This window comes from Paramormyrops kingsleyae, chromosome 22 (assembly GCF_048594095.1).
Source record: "Paramormyrops kingsleyae isolate MSU_618 chromosome 22, PKINGS_0.4, whole genome shotgun sequence".
Classification (NCBI taxonomy): domain Eukaryota; kingdom Metazoa; phylum Chordata; class Actinopteri; order Osteoglossiformes; family Mormyridae; genus Paramormyrops; species Paramormyrops kingsleyae.
The window spans coordinates 10485337-10489906 of NC_132818.1; positions in this window are offsets into that span (position 1 = coordinate 10485337).

The following is a 4570-nucleotide window of genomic DNA, read 5'->3' on the forward strand; positions in this document are numbered from 1 at the left end:
CTGACTGCATCTGTTTATTTATTAATCTGCTTGTTCATTTTTAATGGGCTTGCTGAAGTGGGGAAAACTGTGTTTTACAGGTTTCTAATACTAACTTTCTTTTTCCAGAAGGTGTGTGAGTGTGAGTGTGAGTGTGAGTGTGAGTGTGAGTGTGAGTGTGAGTGTGAGTGTGAGTGTGAGTGTGAGTGTGAGTGTGAGTGTATTACCTATCCTTATGGGGACATAATGTCCCCATAACGTGATAAATATCAGTTTTTTCCCCTTATGGAGACCGGTTTCCTGGTCCCCATAAGGGAAAACTCTATTTTATAAAAATCGGTGACTGCTATGAAAAAACTAAAAATGCAAAAACTCTTGTATTTTGTTTGGTTACTTATGGTTAGGGCAGGGTAGGGGTTAAGGTTGTCATAGTTAGCGTTAGCATTTATCCCATTGAAATGAATGAGCGGTCCCCATAAGGATATGTATACCCTACATGTGTGTGTGTGTGTGTGTGTTGGGGGAATGGCTTAATGTGACAGGCGCTCAGAATGCACACATCCACACTGATGGCAGGATGATGCTCTCAGCACGGTCTCCTCCGCACGCTTCTTTTTCCTCCAGTTGTCCTGGCAAACATTTGGGATATCATGGCAAAAGTAAAAGTAGTGAAACAGGGTGGCATCTTTTGGTTACTAGTTTTGGGCGGTGTCCCTTGGTGCTGACACTCCTGCCTCAGTCTTGCCCCCCCCACCACCCCTCCTGTTGTTTCACAGTGGTGTGCTTGCCCAGCAGAAGACTCATAAAAATCTGGGGTGGGGGTCTTTTCTGATGAATTTTCAGTAGAATAAGGGTTAGCTTGTGGCTCAGTGGGCTAAGCCTGTGTGCCTGTAATCATAAGGTTGCTGGTTCAAACCCAGCCTCAGCATGTCTGTGGGTCCTTGAGCTAGGCCCTTAACCCCCAGCTCCCTGGGCGCTGCTACGGGTGGCTGCCCTTCACAGACAACTTATGAACAAGTTGAGGGAGGCATAAAGACAATTTCCCCACGGGGATCAATAAAGTATTGATTATTAATATTGAGATGAGCCCTAGCCTGCGGATTAGTGTTTGCTCCACCGTGACCGTGACAGTTTGCCTGGTGGCTGTATGGTAATGAGCTGGCAGCCGAGGTCTCTGTGCTCATTCCAGGAAGTCAGTCAGTTAGTTTTAAATAAAGGAGGTTTTTCCTCTGTTGAACAACAAGAACGGAAAAAAATATGTAATTACGGTTGCTGTTTGCTGTAGTGTGGTCGTCACAGCCCCAAAGCTACAAACAAAGGCTGGGTCTGAATTTAGGGGCTGCATCCTTCTAAGGCTGCGTCCAAAGACTGAATGCGTCTCAGCGGCGCGACAAGGCTGTACCACTTCGAAGGCTCATTCAAACAAGGTCTAGAAACGTCCTCCTTTGGCTGAGTCATGAAAGATCTACCCGTTGGATCCTTTGCAGCCCAACATATCCATTGCGCAAACCTTCAAAAGATGCAGCCCACAAAGGCTATATAGGCCACGTTTTTCAAAGGATGCAGCCCCTGAATTCAGACACAGTCGTTGTCAGCTGTCAGGTGTTTCCAAACAATCAAACACTAAGCCACAACAGTGTTGATTTGTTATAGATGCAGAATGCTGTTTTTCCTGTGAGAAGCGTTCAGGCCTCCTGTGGTTTCCAGTGGATGATTTCGCTGGTGCTCTTCGTAATTAAAGCAAATTTTTGATGTTCATGAGAAATGGAACGAATTTGAATCAAATCATTTCATGCCTGTGTCAACAAAGGACAGATAATTGTTTCCCGCCATGGCCTGAACTCGTTCTGCTAAATTACGGTCAGGAAGTCTGCAGGAATGCATCCCCAATTGCAGCCTGGTTTTTTCATTAAGAGTGTCTGTCATGCAGATAGGAATTGATCTGGGGTAACCATGTGTTGAGGATGCCTTGTCAGACTTAAGAAGAAAATGGCCAAACTAACTGCTCAACCATTTCACGTTCATATGTGAAGAGAATTTAATGTCAGTATTTTTAATGGGAGTTTGATCATTTTTTTGTAGTCATGCATCCAAGTCTCTGGTCCAGCTGATTGTTCCTCTAGTTCTCTCACCTCAACAATAAGCTCCTTGGTCTTCAAAGCAGAGCACCATCCTCTGCCTGTCCTCAAGTCCTTCACCTCCAGAATATGAACCTGGGCAATCCAGAAATGCACATATCCAAAGACCCATATGATAAGGACCCCTACTTTGGCACAGAGGTGTCTGCAGTTGGATACCTTTAGCTTCATTGCAGATGGGCACGTGCCCCAACAGCAATGCAAACCACCTTAGCTGGTTCTGTGACGTCCAAATGGATGTGTTCACAGTCCTGAGAAGGGTCATGATCTTTGTGTGGTCTGCGGGGGTCACTTATGCTGATCCTATAATCTTTAGCTCCCCCTTTATCCACTCTGCTTGGCAGTCATTTCTTGCAGTACAGATGATTTGGATCATGTACAAATTCTGACTGCTTCCCAACTGCAGTTACTTGCGCTTTCTGCAAGGAAATCATTCACACTCAAACTCACAGATTTAATTCTGGTTTTTAGTATACAGGCAGTCCCTGGGTTAAGGATGGCTGACTTACGGACAACTCGTACTTACGAATGGGCTGATGACGAATTTACATATTTTTTCTGTGTTGTTGTGAGGTTTCCTCAGGGTACTCCGGTTTCCCCCCATAGTCCAAAAACATGCTGAGGTTATTTGGAATTACCAAATTGTCTGTAGGTTGTTCCCTGCCTTGCCGCCCATTCTCCCTGGAATAGGTTCTGGAATGGACCCCCGTGAGCCAGAAATGGACAAGTGCTATAGGAAAAAAAAAAATGAATAATTGACTAGAAACAAGTGCATGGTAACTGTGTGAAAAACAAGCCATACAAACTGCTTTAAAAATTCACATTTGAAATCAGAAATGCTATAACTTGTCATTAAGACATACAATCAACCCACAAATATCTCCCAAAAAGTAAGAAATCCTAATAAAGTCATTACCAAAAATGCAAGAGTGTCAATTAGTGTCCAGCAAACCACTTCATAATAGACTGAGTCAGTGGTAAACAGTGAACTGTGAGAACTGGCCCTGCTGGCAGAGGCTCGTATAGAAGACCGGTGTGGATGCCAGTCTGTGTACCATTCCTGTGTGATTGCAGGCCTGGCTCTGTGAGCTTGGGGTGTGTGAGGGGTCTCCAGTGCGGGCATGCATCCCAAAAGTTAACTGCTTAAATGAACTTGTAAATTCCATACAAGTACTGCAGGGATTCAAATCCCCAACCATAGGAGCCTTCGTTAGTAGTGCTTCGTACTAAGGTTACCCTACCACGCTAGACTAAATTGTACAAAGATGAAATATACTTCCTTTTTCTCACAGCGTGCCTCAGCTATGGTGCACTACGGCTGGGGCTTTGCATGCTGCTGCCACAGTGATTTGCAGTGTTTGGTATGAGAGCAATGCTGGTAAGGCGACGGTCTTTCCCGTAAGTGAGCTGGAGCGGTCCTAGATTACATTCTCCTTCGAAATGTGCAGGCAAACCTATTCTTTAAACAAGCAAAGTGAAAATAATGGACGAACCGGAGTGTAAACAAGCGTTTTGGACAATGTTGAAGGAAAAGACAATAACAATGGCGATGACTTCCAAAAGGAAATCAAACCCAAGGGAAATTCTGTTTAATGCGCGCTATATTACATGCCTCTGCAATTAGGTGGCATGAACACTGAGTGTTTATGTTCAGATAAAGTATACAGTAATTTACCATACCTGCTAACACGATTTCCCGTTTCTCCCGATTTTCTAGCCCTATCTTTCCCCTTGTTAACTTTGACATTAACCGGTAAAAACTAGATATAAATGCTAACCACGTATAATTTTGCGGTTATCTATTGTAATAATTCGCTTCAACCGTATATCTGGCAGCTATAAACCACTCTCTGTGCCATAAAACGTGTGTCACAGAAGCCGGACAAAACCCCGACACGCTGCCACCAAGTCCCCTAGCTGTCGCAGAAAGCAGGACCCGCACAGACACACCTGTCACCTGTAAGAGATCCCCCAGGTTAAGCTCGATCGGGTCTAGCTAGTGTTCCCCCTGTGTGTGTAAGCATCGCCATGGCGAAACAACTGTATTTAAGAAACTTGCTGGGAATCTGGAGGTATTTAAAGGATTATACATAGTGCGGATAGCCTATATGTTAATAATATAACCAAATCGGCGTAATGATTTGTGCATTAAGGACAACAGACACGCTCTTTTATAAAAACAAGCATCTTGACTTTTATTAACAGCTCACTGCTAGGGGCTTGACTTTTTCTAAGAAAGATTATTGGCATCGGGGTTAAAATACTCGGGGCAAGGCTTAATTAATGTACTCAGGGCTATAGCCCCAAGTGATCGGACCTAACGACGCCCATGGAAACCACTATGCAACTACATGCACACCGAGATAAACACATTACATTGCAGGCACAGGGTAAACACGCAGATATACACATACATTTACAGATCACATGACGACGTACGTTCATTGCTCGCT